This window comes from Triticum urartu, chromosome 6, assembly GCF_003073215.2.
Source record: "Triticum urartu cultivar G1812 chromosome 6, Tu2.1, whole genome shotgun sequence".
NCBI lineage: Eukaryota > Viridiplantae > Streptophyta > Magnoliopsida > Poales > Poaceae > Triticum > Triticum urartu.
Genome location: NC_053027.1, coordinates 301,484,811 through 301,504,206, shown reverse-complemented (window position 1 = coordinate 301,504,206; position 19,396 = coordinate 301,484,811).

Here is a 19,396-nt window from a genome sequence, read left to right as displayed (position 1 = left end):
CTACGAGTAAAACCAACCCTCAAGTTGCCCCGAGGTGGCCCCGTAGTCTACTCGGTCGGGCCAACACTCAGAGGAGCACTGGCCCGGGGGGTTAAATAAGATGACCCTCGGGCTCCGGAAACCCAAGGGAAAAATAGGCTAGGTGGCAAATGGTAAAACCAAGGTTGGGCATTGCTGGAAAAGCTCTAATCAAGGCTAACTATCAAGGGGTTCCCATTATAACCCAACCACGTAAGGGACGCAAAATCCGGGAACATCACACCGATATGACGGAAACTAGGGCGGCAAGAGTGGAACAAAACACTAGGCGAGAGGTCGGGCCTTCCACCCTTTACCAAGTATATAGATGCATTAAGATAACATGGCAATATAATGATATCCCAACAAGTAAATAAATGTTCCAACAAGGAACGGTCTCCAATCTTCACCTGCAACTAGCAACGCTATAAGAGGGGCTGAGCAAAGCGGTAACATAGCCAATCAATGGTTTGCTAGGACATGGTGGGTCAGAGGTTTGACATGGCAATTTGGGAAGCTTTAAAGCAAGTGGTAGGCATCGTAGCATTGGCATAGCAAAAGAGCGAGCATCTAGCAAAGCAAAGATAGTAGTGATTTCGAGGGGATGATCATCTTGCCTGCAAAGTTGTCAGAGTTGACTGGATCCTCGAAAGCAAACTCAACGGGCTCCTCGTTAGCGAACTCGTCTCCCGGCTCTACCCAAACAAGACAAACAAGCAACAAGGGCACAATCAACCACGTGCAAAGCTCAAACGATATGATGCAAAGATGGTATGCTATGCGGGATGCGATGCGGGATGCATATGCAAGATTTGACAACGAATGCATGAACCTGGCCTCAACTTGGAAAACCAAGTGTGCCACTGGAAAGATGAGATGAAATCGCTTGAAAATGATATAAAGAACGCCGGAATCGGAGTTACGGTTTGGAAATGGCAAGCGATTCAAATATGACACCGGTCTGCGATTTACAGCAAGTAGCCATCTAAATGTAACGAGATGAACATGCTACAGCACTCAAACATGGCATAAAAATACATGGCAGGTATGCATTCATAATGCTTAACAAAAGTCTAGCACTGAGCTACGGCCAAATCATCCATTAACAGGTTCAAACAAGCATGGCAAAAATCCATATGAAAAATAGATCTCAGACTTAGTGAAATTAACACTTGTCTGGAATTTCAGATCAGATAGCACTCTTCGGAGCAACAAAACTACACGCTACAGCACCTGAGCATGGCAAAGTAAAGCATGGCATGGAGATACTCAAAGAGCTTAACAAAAGTCCCTTGGTGACCTTGAGCCAAAAGGGATCAGAAAATACAATTGCAAGCATGTGAACATGGCAAAAACATAATCAGTTCTCAGACTTAGTGAAAACTGTAACATGCTGAAAACAGATATCAAGTAGGCATGTTTACGAGCTCGATGCACTCACTACGGAGCAAGTCATGATAATCTAAGCATACACCCATCAATAATACACAAAATACAAGCTATACATGGCAAGAACAATAACATAGCATGCACGGATCAACTACAACATCCTCGGCAAAATCGCTAACAAGTAGATAATCTGCCCAGATTCACGAAGTAGCAAAAGTAGAGCTCGATTGACTCAAGCTAGGGTCCTCCATAATTGCAAACAAAGACATGGATGGATAGAGCACTACAAGATTAAAAAAACATCCTTACTGATCATCCTCAAAATAGGCACGGATCACTCGGAAACAACATGAACATATGGCCATATGAGATAAACAGCTCAAGGACTTAGTGGAAATGCCAAGTCCCTGAAATCAGCATTACCAAGTGCCTCACTTTGCAAGCTTGTGCTAGTCACCACACACATCACAAAAATACATGGGTTGCACCTATGGAAAGATGGCAAAACCCTTAACAAAACATATGTAGAGCTCATGGGCATATCCTGCACACAATAATCATGGCAAAAATGACAAATATCTAAATGGAGCAGCAGATCTGACAATTATCTCAAGTAGCACTCTTCTAACAGCATTTCGGGCATCAAGATAAACTCAAATGAAAATGATGAAATGGAATGAAATGATGTACTCTCTGAGACGAACATTTTCATATGCTATATGCCAAAAACGGAGCTACGAATGCAGAGTTATAGCACGATGAACAGGGCAACATGAACTAGGGTTTCGGGAGAAAGTCAACCCGAAACGGATCTAGATCTGAGATCCGGCGGCATGCTTCCCGAGGTTCGCCGGAGATGCACTGTAGCTGGCCGGAGCTTGTCGAGGACGCCGGAGTGAGGAGAGGAGAAGGAGCCGGATCCGGGGCGCGAGGGCGGCGGAGGAGCTCCGGGCGGCGAGGGACGGCGGCGAGGCGCGCGGGCGGGCGGCGCGCCGGAGTTGTGGCGGCGGAGGCCGCCGGCGTTGAAGTCGGCCGCGGTGGCGCGGCGGCGCCGGCCGGCGAGAGCAGGCACGGCCGCGGAAGAAGGCGTGGGCGAGGGGCCTGGCAGCGCGCGGCGGATGGGCCGCGGGGGCCGGCCTCGGGCCTGGCGGGCCCTCGCAGTCGGCTTCGGGGACAAGGCCACGTGGCGGCTCGCCAGTGGCTGCGGGGCGGCGGCACGGGACGTCCGGCGTGGACCGGACGTGTCCGGCGCGGCGCGATGCGGATTTTAGGGTTTTGGGGTAGAGGAGATCCGGGAATTGAAATGGGGGAGGTATATGTAGGCATAGAGGGAGCTAGGAGAGTCCAAATGAGGTGCGGTTTTCGGCCACGCGATCGTGATCGAACGCTCTAGATGATGGAGAAGGTTTCGGTGGGTTTTGGGCCAAAATGGAGGGGTGTTGGGCTGCAACACACACGAGGCCTTTTCGGTCCCTCGGTTAACCGTTGGAGTATCAAACGAAGTCCAAATGATACGAAACTTGACAGGCGGTCTACCGGTAGTAAACCAAGGCTGCTTGGCAAGTCTCGGTCCAATCCGAAAATGTTTAATCCCCACACACGAAAGAAAGGTAGAAATGACCACCGGAGGAGAACGAAGCGCCGGAATGCAAAACGGACAACGGGGAAAATGCTTGAATGCATGAGATGAACACGTATGCAAATGCAATGCACATGATGACATGATATGAGATGCATGACAACGACAACAACACACGGAGACAAAAACCCGAACCCGAGAAAATAAAATAACTTAAGGCCGGAAACGGCAAGAGTTGGAGTACATATTGGGTAAGTTACATCCGGGGTGTTACAATTGTGTCCCTAAGAAGGGAGGTATTACTGTTGTTCCTAATGATAAAGATGAATTGATCCCACAAAGAATTATTACAAGTTATAGAATGCCAATTAATTTCCGCAAATTAAATAAAGATACTAAAAAGGATCATTACCCGTGACCTTTTATTGATCAAATGCTAGAAAGATTATCCAAACATACACATTTTTGCTTCCTAGATGGTTATTCTGGTTTCTCTCAAATACTTGTGTCAAAAGAAGATCAAGAAAAGACAAATTTTACTTGCCCTTTCTGTACCTTTGCTTATAGACGTATGCCTTTTGGTTTATGTAATGCACCTGCTACTTTTCAAAGATGTATGACTGCTATATTCTCTGACTTTTGTGAAAAGATTGTTGAGGTATTCATGGATGATTTCTCCATTTATGGGACTTCTTTTGATGATTGCTTAAGCAACCTTGATCGAGTTTTGCAGAGATGTGAAGAAACTAATCTTGTCTTGAATTGGGACAAGTGCCACTTTATGGTTAATGAAGGTATTGTCTTGGGGCATAAAATTTCTGAAAGAGGTATTGAAGTTGATAAAGCTAAAGTTGATGCTATTGTAAAGATGTCGTGCCCTAAGGACATCAAAGGTATAAGAAGTTTCCTTGGTCATGTCGGTTTTTATAGGAGGTTCATTAAGGACTTTCCTAAAATTTCTCGGCCGCTGACTAATCTTTTACAAAAAGATGTTCCTTTTGTCTTTGATGATGACTGTGTAGAAGCATTTGAAATACTTAAGAAAGCTTTGGTTTCTGCACCTATTATTCAACTTCCTGATTGGAATTTACCATCTGAAATTATGTGTGATGCTAGTGACTATGTTGTAGGGGCTGTTCTAGGACAAAGAGTTGATAAGAAATTAAATGTTATTCAATGTGCTTGTAAAACTCTAGACAGTGCCCAAAGAAATTATGCTACTACTGAAAAAGAATTTTTAGTAGTTATATTTGCTTGTGACAAGTTCAGACCTTATATTGTTGATTCTAAAGTAACTATTCACACTGATCATGCTGCTATTAAATATCTTATGGAAAAGAAAGGTGCTAAACCTAGACTTATTAGATGGGTTCTCTTGCTACAAGAATTTGATTTGCATATTATTGATAGAAAGGGAGCTGAGAACCCCGTTGCAAGCAACTTGTCTAGGTTAGAGAATGTTCTTGATGACCCACTACCTATTGATGATAGCTTTCCTGATGAACAATTAGCTGTGATAAATGCTTCTCGTACTGCTCCATGGTATGTTGATTATGCTAATTATATTGTTGCTAAATTTATACCACCTAGTTTCACATACCAGCAAAAGAAAAAGTTCTTCTATGATTTAAGACATTACTTCTGGGATGACCCACATCTTTATAAAGAAGGAGTAGATGGTGTTATTAGACATTGTGTACCTGAGCATGAACAGGAACAGATCCTATGCAAGTGTCACTCTGAGGCTTATGGAGGACACCATGCTGGAGACAGAACTGCACACAAGGTATTGCAATCCGGATTTTATTGGCCTACTCTCTTCAAGGATGCCCGTAAGTTTGTTTTGTCATGTGATGAATGTCAAAGAATTGGTAATATTAGCAGACGTCAAGAAATGCCTATGAATTATTCACTTGTTATTGAACCATTTGATGTTTGGGGTTTTGATTATATGGGACTGTTTCCTTCCTCTAATGGGTATACACATATTTTAGTTGTTGTTGATTACATTACTAAGTGGGTAGAAGCTATTCCAACTAGTAGTGTTGATCATAACACCTCTATTAAGATGCTTAAAGAAGCTATTTTTCCGAGGTTTGGAGTCCCTAGATACTTAATGACTGATGGTGGTTCACATTTTATTCATGGTGCTTTTCCTAAAATGCTTGCTAAGTATGATGTTAGTCATAGAATTGCATCTCCATATCATCCACAGTCTAGTGGTCAAGTAGAACTGATCAATAGAGAGCTTAAATTAATTTTGCAAAAGACTGTTAATAGATCTAGAATGAATTGGTCCAAGATGATGCATTATGGGCCTATAGAACTGCATATAAAAATCCTATGGGTATGTCTCCGTATAAAATGGTTTATTAAAGCATGTCACTTACCTCTTGAACTAGAACATAAGGCATATTGGGCCATTAAAGAGCTAAACTATGAATTCAAACTTGCCGGTGAGAAGAGGCTTTTTGACATCTTACTTGATGAATGGAGATCCCAGGCTTACGAGAATGCCAAACTATTTAAAGAAAAAGTTAAAAGATGGCATGACAAAAGGATACAAAAATGTGGGTTTAATGTAGGTGATTATGTATTATTATACAACTCTCATTTGAGATTTTTTGCGGGCAAACTTCTCTCTAAATGGGAAGGTCCTTACATCATCAAGGTGGTCTATCGTTCCGGTGCCATAAAAATCAACAACTTCTAAGGCACAAATCCGAGGGTGGTGAACGGTCAAAGGATCAAACATTATATCTCAGGTAATCCCATAAATGTTGAAACTAATGTTATTGAAACCGTAACCCCGGAGGAAAATATAAGGGACACTTTCCAGAACGCTTCAGACTCCGAAAGGAATAGGTACATGGTACGGTAAGTAAACCGACTCCAAAACAGTTCTAATGGCAATTTTTGTCCGTTTTGGAATATTTAAGAAAATAGGAAAATAAAAAGTAGTCCGGGAAGGACACAAGGCATCCACGAGGGTGGAGGGCGCGCCCTACCCCCTGGGCGCGCCCCCCTGCCTCGTGGGCACCCCGTGTGCTCTCCGGACTCCGTTTTCTTGCACGATACTTCTTTTGGTCGGTAAAAAAACACTGTATAATCCCCCGAAGGTTTTGACCACCGTATCACGCAAATATCTTCTATCTTTGTTACGAGCTGTTTTTGCTGCAGATTTAGAGCAAGAGGTCTTCTCAAGAGTCGGTCGGGGAGACTTGGGTGTCTCATCCGACACCGGGGCCAAGAGCAAACAGCCATGCTGACCACTTTAGGCCATCAACTAAGGAAGAGATGGAGGCCGACTTGAAAAGGATAGATGCCATGGAGGAGGATGAAGAAGTTACTTCTCATTTCCGAGCTGGATTCACTATGGAGGAACTACAGAGCTCAGCTATTCCAAACTCGGTCGTCCCTTCCAATGTTAGATTTCTTTCTTATGATAATATGAAAAGGAGTGTTGCTATGGGTGAAAGGAGCTTTAGCCGTCACGGGCAAGCTCCGTAGGGAAATAATGGACCTCAAGCAGCAAGTCAATAAGCTTGAAGAAGAGAATCGTATCCTGAGGGGCATCATCGCCAAGAATATCATGTCACCACCCCCAAAGAAAGAGACATAAACACATGGGTATGGGCACTCCCCTTAGCAACTGCCAAGCTTGGGGGAGTGCCCCGGTATTGTACCACCATCACTTTTATCTTTACTGTTTTTATTAGTTGATCCTTTTGGTAATATCTTGATCTAGTAGAATAAAGTTTTAGTATGATCTAGTTTTGAGTTTTGCTTTATGATCCATCTATGTAATCGAGTCCGTGAGCTATATATAATAAAGATTAGTGTTGAGGCAAGGGCTTGATTATTTTGCTATGATCTTGAGGGAATAAAATAGAAGAGAAGAAATAAAAAGAAATAAAGAGATCATATGGATCTTATGGAGAGTAATGACTTCACATATAAAGAGTATGATGAATAAAAATTGTTGAGAGTTGACAAACATAGTTTTGGTCATCGTTGCAATTAATAGGAAGTAACAAAGAAAGAGAGGTTTTCACATATAAATATACTATCTTGGACATCTTTTATGATTGTGAGTACTCATTAAAGTATGACATGCTAAAGAGTTGATGTTGGACAAGGAAGACAACGTAATGGGTTATGTTCTCTTACATCTGAGATATATTATATTGTCATGGATCATCCAACATGTTGAGCTTGCCTTTCCCTCTCTTGCTAGCCAATTTATTTGCACCAAGTAGAGATACTACTTGTGCTTCCAAATATCCTTAAACCTAGTTTTGCCATGAGAGTCCACCATATCTACCTATGGATTGAGTAAGATCCTTCAAGTAAGTTGCCATCGTTGCAAGCAATAAAAATTGCTCCCTAAATATGTATGATTTATTAGTGCGGAGAAAATAAGCTTTATACGATCTTGTGATGTGGAAGAAATAAAAGCGATGGACTGCATAATAAAGGTCCATATCACAAGTGGCAATATAAAGTGACGTTCTTTTGCATTGAGATTTTGTGCATCCAACCATAAAAGCACATGACAACCTCTGCTTCCCTCTACGAAGGGCCTATCTTTTATTCTTGTCTTATACTTCATGCAAAGAGTCACGGTGATCTTCACCTTTCCTTTTTACATTTTATCCTTTGGCAAGCACGATGTGTTGGAAAGATCCTGATATATATAGCTAATTGGATGTGAGTTTTCATGAACTATTATTGTTGACATTACCCTGGAGGTAAAAGGTTGCGAGGAAAACCTATAAGCCCTATCTTTCTCTGTGTCCGATTAAAACTTCATAACCATAAATATTGCGTGAGTGTTAGCAATTGTGAAAGACTAAATGATAGTTGAGTATGTGGACTTGCTGAAAAGCTCTTATTGACTCTTTCCTATGTTATGATAAATTGCAATTGCTTCAATGACTGAGATTATAGTTTGTTGGTTTTCAATGAAGTTTCTGATTCATACTTGAGTATGTGAATGAATTGTTACTTTAGCATAGGAGATCATATGACAATATATATATATGTTGTTGTTGTTCTAAGAATGATCACGATGCCCTCATGTTCGTATTTTATTTTTATCGACACCTCTATCTCTAAACATGTGGACATATTTTTTGATTTCGGCTTTCGCTTGAGCACAAGCGAGGTCTAAGCTTGGGGGAGTTGATACGTCCATTTTGCATCATGCTTTTATATCGATATTTATTGCATTATGGGCTATTATTACACATTATGTCACAATACTTATGCCTTTTGTCTCTTATTTTACAAGGTTTACATGAAGAGGGGGAATGCCGGCAGTTGGAATTCTGGGCTGGAAAAGGAGCAAATATTAGAGACCTATTCTGCACATCTCCAAAAGTCTTGAAACTCCACGGGAATTATTTTCAGAATATATAAAAAATATTGGGCGAAAGAAGTACCAGAGGGGGGCCACCCACCGTCCACGAGGGTGGGGGCGCGCCCTACCCCCCTGGGCGCGCCCCCTGCCTCGTGGGCCCCCTGGTGGCCCTCTGATGCCCATCTTTGGCTATATGGAGTCTTTCGTCGAGGAAAAATCATAAGCAAGCTCACGGGATGAAACTCCGCCGCCACGAGGCGGTACCAATCTAGGGCTCCTACGGAGCTGTTCTGTCGGGGAAACTTCCCTCCAGGAGGGAGAAATCAACACCATCGTCATCACCAACGATCCTCTCATCGGGAGGGGGTCAAATGTCCATCAACATCTTCACCAGCACCATCTCCTCTCAAACCCTAGTTCATCTCTTGTATCCAATCTTTGTATCCAAACCTCAGATTGGTATCTGTGGGTTGCTAGTAGTGTTGATTACTCCTTGTAGTTGATGCTAGTTGGTTTACTTGGTGGAAGATCATATGTTCATATCCATTATGCATATTAGTACCCCTCTGATTATGAACATGAATATGATTTGTGAGTAGTTACGTTTGTTCCTGAGGACATGGGAGAAGTCTTGCTATAAGTAGTCATGTGAATTTGGTATTCGTTTGATATTTTGATGAGATGTATGTTGTCTTTCCTCTAGTGGTGTCATGTGAACGTCAACTACATGACACTTCACCATTGTTTGGGCCTAGAGGAAGGCATTGGGAAGTAAGAAGTAGATGATGGGTTGCTAGAGTGACAGAAGCTTAAACCCTAGTTTATGAGTTGCTTCGTAAGGGGCTGATTTGGATCCATATGTTTCATGCTATGGTTAGGTTTACCTTAATACTTCTGTTGTAGTTGCGGATGCTTGCAATAGGGGTTAATCATAAGTGGGATGTTTCTCCAAGTAAGGGCAGTACCCAAGCACCGGTCCACCCACATATCAAATTATCAGAGTACCGAACGCGAATCATATGAACGTGATGAAAACTAGCTTGACGATAATTCCCATGTCTCCTCGGGAGCGCTTTCCTTTATATAAGAGTTTGTCCAGGCTTGTCCTTTGCTACAAAAAGGATTGGGCCATCTTGCTGCACCTTATTTGTTTTTATTACTTGTTACTCGTTACAAATTACCTTATCACAAGACTATCTGTTACCGATAATTTCAGTGCTTGCGGAGAATACCTTACTGAAAACTGCTTATCATTTCCTTCTGCTCCTCGTTGGGTTCGACACTCTTACTTACCAAAAAGGCTACGATATATCCCCTACACTTGTGGGTCATCACATCCCGGTACACCACCGGAGGCATTCACATAGAGTCATATTTTGTTCTAAGTATCGAGTTGTAATTCTTGAGTTGTAAGTAAATAAAAGTGTGATGATCATCATTATTAGAGCATTGTCCCAGTGAGGAAAGGATGATCGAGACTATGATTCCCCCACAAGTCGGGATGAGACACCGAACGAAAAAAAAAGAAAGAAAGAAAAAAAGAGGCCATAAAAAGGAAAAAAGAAAAATAAAAGGACCAAATAAATAAATAAAATGAGAGAAAAAGAGAGAAGGGCCAATGCTACTATCCTTTTTCCACACTTGTGCTTCAAAGCAGCACCATGATCTTCATGATAGAGAGTCTCTTATGTTGTCACTTTCATATACTAGTGGGAATTTTTCATTATAGAACTTGGCTTGTATATTCCAATGATGGGCTTCCTCAAAATTCCCTAGGTCTTCATGAGCAAGAAAGTTGGATGCACACCCACTTAGCTTCTTTTTGAGCTTTCATGCACTTACAGCTCTAGTGCATCCGTTGCATGGAAATCCCTACTCACTCACATTGATATCTATTGATGGGCATCTCCATAGCCCGTTGATACGCCTAGTTGATGTGAGACTATCTTCTCTTTTTTTGTCTTCTCCACAACCACCATTCTATTCCACCTATAGTGCTATGTCCATGGCTCACGCTCATGTATTGCGTGAAGATTGAAAAAGTTTGAAAACATAAAAAGTATGAAACAATTGCTTGGCTTGTCATCGGGGTTGTGCATGATTTAAATATTTTGTGTGATGAAAATAGAGCATAGCCAGACTATATGATTTTGTAGGGATAGCTTTCTTTGGCCTTGTTATTTTGAGAAGACATAATTGCTTGGTTAGTATGCTTGAAGTATTATTGTTTTTATCTCAATATTAAACTTTTGTCTTCAATCTTTCGGATCTGAATATTCATGCCACAATAAAGAAAATTACATTGAAAATTATGTTAGGAAGCATTCCACATCAAAAATTCTATTTTTATCATTTACCTACTCGAGGACGAGCAGGAAATAAGCTTGGGGATGCTTGATACGTCTCCAATGTATCTATACTTTTTTATTGTTCCATGCTATTATATTATATGTTTTGGATGTTTAATGGGCTTTAATATGCACTTTTATATTATTTGGGACTAACCTATTAACAGAAGGCCCAGTGCAAATTGTTGTTTTTTGCCTATTTCACTGTTTCGCAGAAAAGGAATATCAAAAAAAATCCAAACGGAACGAAACCTTCGCGAGGATCTTTTTTGGAACAAACGCAATTCAGGAGACTTGGAGTGGAGGTCAAGGAAGCAACGAGGCGGCCACGAGGTAGGGAGGCGCGCCCAGGGGGCAGGCATGCCCCCCACACTCGTGGGCTCCACGGAGCTCCACCGACCTACTTATTTCGCCTATATATACTCTTATACCCTGAAAACATCCAGGGGAGCCATGAAACCACTTTTCCACCACCGCAACCATCTGTACCTGTGAGATCCCATCTGGGGACCTTTTCCGGCGATCTGCCGGAGGGTGATTCGATCACAGAGGGCTTCTACATCAACACCATAGCCTCTCCGACGATGTGTGAGTAGTTTACCACAGACCTTCAGGTCCATAGTTATTAGCTAGGTGGCTTCTTCTCTCTCTTTGGTTCTCAATACAAAGTTCTTCTCGATGTTCTTGGAGATCTATTCGATGTAATACTTTTTGCGGTGTGTTTGCCGAGATCCGATGAATTGTGGGTTTATGATCAAGATTATCTATGAACAATATTTGATTCTTCTCTGAATTCTTATATGCATGATTTGATATCTTTGCAAGTCTCTTCGAATTATCGGTTTAGTTTGGCCTACTAGATTGATCTTTCTTGCAATGGGAGAAGTGCTTAGCTTTGGGTACAATCTTGCGGTGCTTGATCCCAGTGACAGAAAGGGAACCGACACATATTGTATTGTTGTCATCGAGGATAAAAAGATGGGGTTTATATCATATTGCTTGAGTTTATCCCTCTACATCATGTCATCTTGCCTAATGCGTTACTCTGTTCTTATGAACTTAATACTCTAGATGCGTGCTAGATAGCGGTCATAATAATAGTAGATGCAGAATTGTTTCGGTCTACTTGACACGGACGTGATGCCTATGTTTATGATCATGCCTAGATATTCTCATAACTATGCGCTTTTCCATCAATTGCTCGACAGTAATTTGTTCACCCACCATAATATATGCTATCTTGAGAGAAGCCACTAGTGAAACCTATGGCCCTCGGGTCTACTTTACATCATATAAGTTTCCGATTTATAATTCTAGTTTACTATTTATTTTGCAATCTTTACTTTCCAATCTATACAACAAAAATACCAAAAATATTTATCTTATTATCTTTATCAGATCTCACTTTTGCAAGTGGCCATGAAGGGATTGACAACCCCTTTATCGCGTTGGTTGCAAGGTTCTTGATTGTTTGTGCAGGTACTAGGCGACTTGCGTGTAGTCTCCTACTGGATTGATACCTTGGTTCTCAAAAACTGACGGAAATACTTACGCTACTTTCTTGCATCACCCTTTCCTCTTCAAGGGAAAACCAACGCATGCTCTAGAGGTAGCAATTGCCATGTCACATTCATGCATCATATTGTTGCATTGCATTGATTGTGTTCTTTCTCTGTTTTCCGGTATTTGTCCCCTCTCGGTGGACGTAGTTCCGACGATGAATTCGATGACACCGATGAAGAGCTATACTATCTTCAGAAGTGACAGGCAACCAAACCCCCTTGTTCATTCCGATACAATCCCACCCTCTCGTTCCTGCTCTCTTTTACTGCATTAGGACAACAACGTTTCAACTATTACATGTTGCGGTAGTTGAACCCCTTTCCTCTGCATGACCTGTCTTTGCCACAGTAAATAGTTGAAACCACTAGCATGAGTAGGAGTTGTTTAAGCCATGATGTGCCTACTCATTTATGCTTGCTTGTCATGCTTGCTATTGCTTAGAGTTGTGTCAGGTCTGATTCATCGGGGATGAATTGTAATGTGGTCATAATGTCCTACTGTTGAGAGCTAAGTGTGTGAACACGATTTGGTAAAGGTAGCGGTGAGAGGCCATGTAGGAGTACATGGTGGGTTGTCTCATTGAAACCGTCCTCGGGAACTGAGTTCTGTGTTTGTGATCCAAGAACAGCTACTACCACACGTTGGGCCCTGAAATATGACCCCGCTCAACTTATTAACCCCCCTGTCCTCTGTCCAGGAGTTGCAAGTAGTTTCTGGTGTTTGTAGTATGCCGGAGGCCGTGCGTAGCGCTGACCCTAGGGGTGGGCTATGATGCGGTAGGCAAGTGGCACGGTGTACCAGGGCACCCATTTGGTGGGCTCGGGAACCCTGCACACATCGTTTGGGATCGTAGTGGAAACCTTGGCCGGACTCCCTGCGGATGGAACCTGAATAGGCGATAAACCTAGACTAGAGACTTGTGTGGTTAGTCAGGTCGTGGTCTACACCCACGTCGGCTTTCGCTTGAAGTCTGTCGCGCACATGTCGTGTGCAGACGCTAAGTGGTGGAAACATGTGTGAAGAAGTACACCCTTGCAGGGTTATAAATGATCTATTCGAATAGTCGCGTCCGCGGTAATGGACTACTGGGTTGCTTATACGGTTCATAGACAAGTGAAAGTGGATACTCTAAAATGTGCAAGATAAGTGTGAGTGCTATGGATGGCCTTCTCGTAGGGAGACGGGAGCGGATCCATAGTGGTGTATTGATATGGTGAATATGTGGACTCGTGTGCACCACCTCAAAAGAGTTACCAGCAGTCGTAGTATAGGATAGCCACTGAGTCAAAGCTGGCTTGCTGCAGTTAAACTCCACCACCTCTTTGTTGAGACTGATGCATATGTAGCTAGCTCTGATGTAAGTCTTGCTAGGTACATTTGTACTCACGTTTGCTTCATTTATGTTTTTGCAGAGAGACTTCAGTCTCACTAGTAGTTCCGCATGGACTTCGACGTTTAGCTTGTTACTTCAGCTACGATCCTGTGCCCTTGGCAGGGTCTTGTAGATAGTCAGGCTTCTCAGCCTTTTTCATTTGTAATTGTCTGTACTCAGACAAGTTAAGCTTTCGAATGTGCTTATTGCTTGTATGACTTGAATGTTGGGTCATCAGACCCATGATTGTAATATTTGGCTCCTCGGAGCCTAATGAATAAATACTTTGAGTCGTAGATTTTTGTTGTGATGCCATGTTGTATTTGCACATATCGAGCGTATTGTGTGTATGTTATTGAAATGCTTGTATGTGTGGGATCCAACAACCTAGTTGTTTATTCTTGGTAGCCTCTCTTATTGGGAAATGTCTCCTAGTGCTTCCACTGATCCAGGGTAGCTTGCTACTGCTCTGGAACACTTAGGCTGGCTGGCATGTGTCCTTCGTTCATGTGTCTGTCCCTTCGGGGAAATGTCACACGTTGTTCCTTTAAGTCCTTGTAGCTTGCTATGACTTGGGTTCATACGTTGTTGATCTACATGCTCGTTGTTGGGTCATGTATGCATGTCCCTGTAAGTTAGTGCCACCTTGGGTTTACGACTAGTCATGTCCGCCCGGGTTCTTTGTCATATGGATGCTAGCGGCACTATCATATACATGAGCCAAAAGGAGCAAACGGTCCCGGGCCAGGTAAGGTGGCACCCGTGGGAATACCGTGCATGAGGCCGCAAAGTGATATGATGTGTTACATGCCAGGTCTGTTTCACTAGGGAGGAGAAGTCATTGTTAAATACGATTGGCAATCTTTTCAAGATGTGTTAGTCTATTCACAGGTGTCAGATTAAGGACATAATAGAGGCAAGATGTACAGGCGCAACAAGAAGGCAAATCGGGTAACTGCTCGGATGCATACCGAGCCAGGATCTAAGGATGTGGACAGTGAGGCCAGTGCTTGCTCCAACCCTATAGAGGATTGGCATTTTCATGATGATGATGATGATGCTTCGAGTACCCCGACTGTCTAGTTTCGCTAGCATCACCTTTTCTCTTTTTGGCATCTTGATGATAAAAGGGGGGAAGAGTTCTATTAGGAGCGTCTATACTTGAGATCCCAAGCCTCATTCTTATTTGGTCATGTTTCTTTGGCTTGTGAAAAAAATTATATTCTATTATGTATGGTGTAAGCTACTTCATATTTATGTTAGTGAGACTTAGCTTGCTTATTAAGTTATGACTATGCTATGCTTAATTTTCTATGTTGTCATATGTCATATTCATTTATCCTTGTCTCACAATACTTTGCTCTCTCTCACCACACCACTTGCATGTGATATCTTATTGAGCACATGTCAAGCTTTTGTGCAATGAGTTATTTAGTTGATGTTGCTCACTCATCTCATTACATGTTTTTAATGATCAAGGGGGAGCCACTTATTCGTGTGCATGTTGCATATTCAAGCAAATCTTTGTTATATATGCACACACCTAGGTGGAGTTTTTTATCTCAATAGCTTTTCATGGCTAAAATCCTTGATTATATATTTTGCCATGCTCTAACCATATTATCATCAATACACCAAAAGCGGGGAGATTGAAAAGTGCAATTATCATTTTATGCTATTTTGGTGTGATGACAATGTGGTTAGTGGAACTAATAATGGTTGATAAGATTCATCTGAGGTCATTAGTTCAGTGGATATTTTTTATGGAGATGGTTGACCCACCCCCCCCCCACACACACACACTTTAAAAAGATCAAGGGCATGGTTTTCTAGCGGTTCGAAGGTTTTATTTCTATTTGATTTGAGTCGTAGGATCACCACACTATGAAGAGGGGTCGCGGTGTGGAAATACCCAAAGCTTATACACTAGCCATCCTACACCTACAACCAAGGAAGTACCTTGGATCCTTCCACTCCGCGCTCCCTTGGTGTGCCTAAGGGGGGTGTGCCAAAAAGTTATTGATGGCTTCCTTTGCCATAGCGGTGTTGGAAGAGGATCAGCGGACCACCGATATTGGCTTACTTTGTCATGTTCTTTGGATCCATGGCCCTACGGCACGCCCCACCCAACTACACACACAAGAGAAACATGTAAATACTGAAGGAAATATGCCCTAGAGGCAATAATAAAGTTGTTATTTTATATTTCCTTATTCATGACAAAGGTTTATTATTCATGCTAGAATTGTATTGCTTGGAAACTTAAATACATGCGTGAATACATAAACAAATACCGTGTCCCTAGTAAGCCTCTACTAGACTAGCTCGTTGATCAAAGATGGTTAAGGTTTCCTAACCATGGACATCTGTTTTCATTTGATAACGGGATCACATCATTAGGAGAATGATGTGATGGACAAGACTCATCCGTTAGCTTAGCATATCGATCGCTCAGTTTATTGCTATTGATTTCTTCATGTCAAATACATATTCCTTCGACTATGAGATTATGCAACTCCCGGATACCGAAGGAATACCTTTTGAGCTATCAAACATCACAACATAACTAGGTGATCATAAAGATGCTCTATAGGTATCTCCGAAGGTGTTTGTTGAGTTGCCATAGATCAAGATTAGGATTTGTCACTCCGAGTATCGGAGAGGTATCTCTGGGCCCTCTCGGTAATGCACATCATAAGAAGCCTTGCAAGCAAAGTGACTAATGAATTAGTTATAGGATGATGTATTACGGAATGAGTAAAGAGACTTGCCGGTAACGAGATTGAAATAGGTATGAAGATACCGACGATCGAATTTCGGGCAAGTTACATACCGATGGACAAAGGGAATTGTGTATGTTTTCATAACGGTTCGATCGATAAGGATCTTTCTAGAATATGTAGGAGCCAATATGGTCATCCAGGTTCCGCTATTGGTTATTGACCAGAGAGGTGTGTCCGTCATGTCTACATAGTTCTCGAACCCGTGGGGTCCACACGCTTAACGTTCGTTGACGATATAGTGTTATATGAGTTATATGATTTGGTGACCGAATGTTGTTTGGAGTCCTGGATGAGATCATGGACATGACGAGGAGTCTCAAAGTGGTTGATAGGTAAACATTGATATATAGGACGATGGTATTCGGACACTGGAAGGGTTCGGGATGCACCGGGTAGCCATCGGGTCACCCGAAGGGGTTCCGGACACCCCCGGTAGGTGTTATGGGCTGAATGGGCCAAGGAAGGGACAAACCAGCCCACAGGGGGCTAGTGTGCCCCTCTCCCTGGCCGGCCAGCCCAGGGAAGGAAAGGGGGAGGGCTAGCCCCTCGTGCCTTTCCCTCTCATGGGAGAAAGGAAAGAGGGGGCTCCCCTGCCTTTCCCCCACACTTATACAAGGCAGGGGGCGCGGCTTGGGAGAGACCCCAAGTAGGATTCCTCCTACTTGGGCGCCCCCTTTGGTCGCTCCTCCCTCCCTCCCACCTATATATATGCGGGAGGGGGCGCCTAGCCCAGAACAGAAAATTGCTTAGCCGTGTGCGGCACCCCCCTCCACCGTTTACACCCCCGGTCATATTTCCATAGTGCTTAGGCGAAGCCCTGCGGAAATCACTTCACCATCACCATCACCATGTCGTCGTGCTACCGGAAGTCATCCACTACTTCATCGTATTGCTGGATCAAGAAGGCAGAGGACGTCATCGAGCTGAACGTGTGCTGAACGCGGAGGTGTCTTACGTTCGGTGCTCGATCGGTTGGAATGCGAAGAAGTTTGACTACATCTATCGTGTTGTCAAACGCTTCCGCTTATGGTCTACGAGGGTATGTAGACACACTCTCCTCCTCTCATTGCTATGCATCTCCTTGATAGATCTTGCATGTGCGTAGAAAAATTTTCGTTTTCCATGCAACGTTTCCCAACAATGGCATCCGAGCCAGGCCTATGCATAGATGATATGCACGAGTAGAACACAAAGAGTTGTGGGTGGTAATAGTCATAGTGCTTACCACCAACATCTTATTTTGATTCGGCGGTATTGTGGGATGAAGCGGCCTAGACTAGCCTTACATGTCCACGCACATGAGACCGGTTCCACCGACTAACATGCAACTAGTTTTGCATAAAAGGTGGCTGGCGGGTGTCTGTTTCTCCTACTTTAGTTGAATCGAATTTGACTACAGTCGGTCCTTGAAGAAGGTTAAAACAGCAAACTTGATGAATCACCATTGTGGTTTTTGTGTAATTAAGAAAGGTTCTTGCTAGAAGCCCGTAGCGTCCACGTAAAACTTGCAACAACAAAGTAGAAGACGTCTAACTTGTTTTTGCAGAGAATGTTGTTATGTGATATGGTCAAGATATGATGTGATATATGTTGATGTATGAGATGATCATGTTTTGTAATATCGACAACCGGCAGGAGCCTTAGGGTTTTCTCTTTATTGTATGAAGTGCAAGCGCCATGTAATTGCTTTACTTTATAACTATGCGTTAGCGATAGTTGTAGAAGCAATAGTTGGCGTGACGACCTCGGCGCAACGACGCTATGATGGAGATCAAGGTGTCAAGCCGGTGACGATGGAGATCATGACGATGCTTTGGAGATGGAGATCAAAAGCACAAGTTGATGATGGCCATATCATGTCACATGTTTTGATTGCATGTGATGTTTATCCTTTATGCATCTTATTTTTCTTAGAATGACGGTAGCATTATAAGAGGATCCCTTCACTAAATTTCAAGATGAAATTGTTCTCCCTGAGTATGCAACGTTGCCAAACTTCGTCGTTCCACATGATGATCACGTGTGATAGACTCTACGTTCACATACAACGGGTGTAAGACAGTTTTACACACGCAGAATACTTGGGTTAAACTTGACGAGCCTAGCATGTACAGATATGGTCTTGGATCACTGGAGACCAAAAGGTCGAACGTGAGTCATATAGTAGATATGATCAACATAGAGATGTTCACCATTGATGACTACCCCATCTCACGTGATGATCGGACATGGGTTAGTTGATTTGGATAATGTATCATTTAAATAACTTGAGGGGTGTTTATTTAAGTGGGAGTTCATTAGTAATTTGATTAATTGAACTTAATTTATCATGAACTTAGTCTTAGTAGTTTTTGCATATCTATGTTGTAGATCAATAGCTCGTGATATAGCTCCCCTATTTTTTGATATGTTCCTAGAGAGAACTAAGTTGAAAGATGATAGTAGCAATGATGCGGACTAGGTCCGTGATCTGAGTATTATCCTCATTGATGCACAGAAGAATTGTGTCCTTGATGCACCGCTAGGTGACAGACCTGTTGCAGGAGCAAATGCACACGTTATGAACGTTTGGCAAGCTCGATATGATGAGTACTTGATAGTTTAGTGCGCCATGCTTTATGACTTAGAACCGGGACTTCAAAAAATGTTTTGAACGCCAAGGAGCATATGAGATGTTCCAAGAACTGAAAATTGGTATTTCAGACTCATGCCCGTGTCGACAGGTATGAGACCTCTGACAAGTACTTTGCCTACAAGATGGAGGAGAATAGCTAAGCCAGTGAGCATGTGCTCAAAATGTCTGAGTACTACAATCGCTTGAATCAAGTGGGAGTTAATCTTCCAGAGAAGATAGTGATTGACAGAGTTCTCTAGTCACTATCACCAAGCTACTAGAACTTCGTGATGAACTATAATATGCAAGGGATGACAAAAATGATTCCCGAGCTCTTCGCAATGCTGAAATCGGTGAAGGTAGAAATC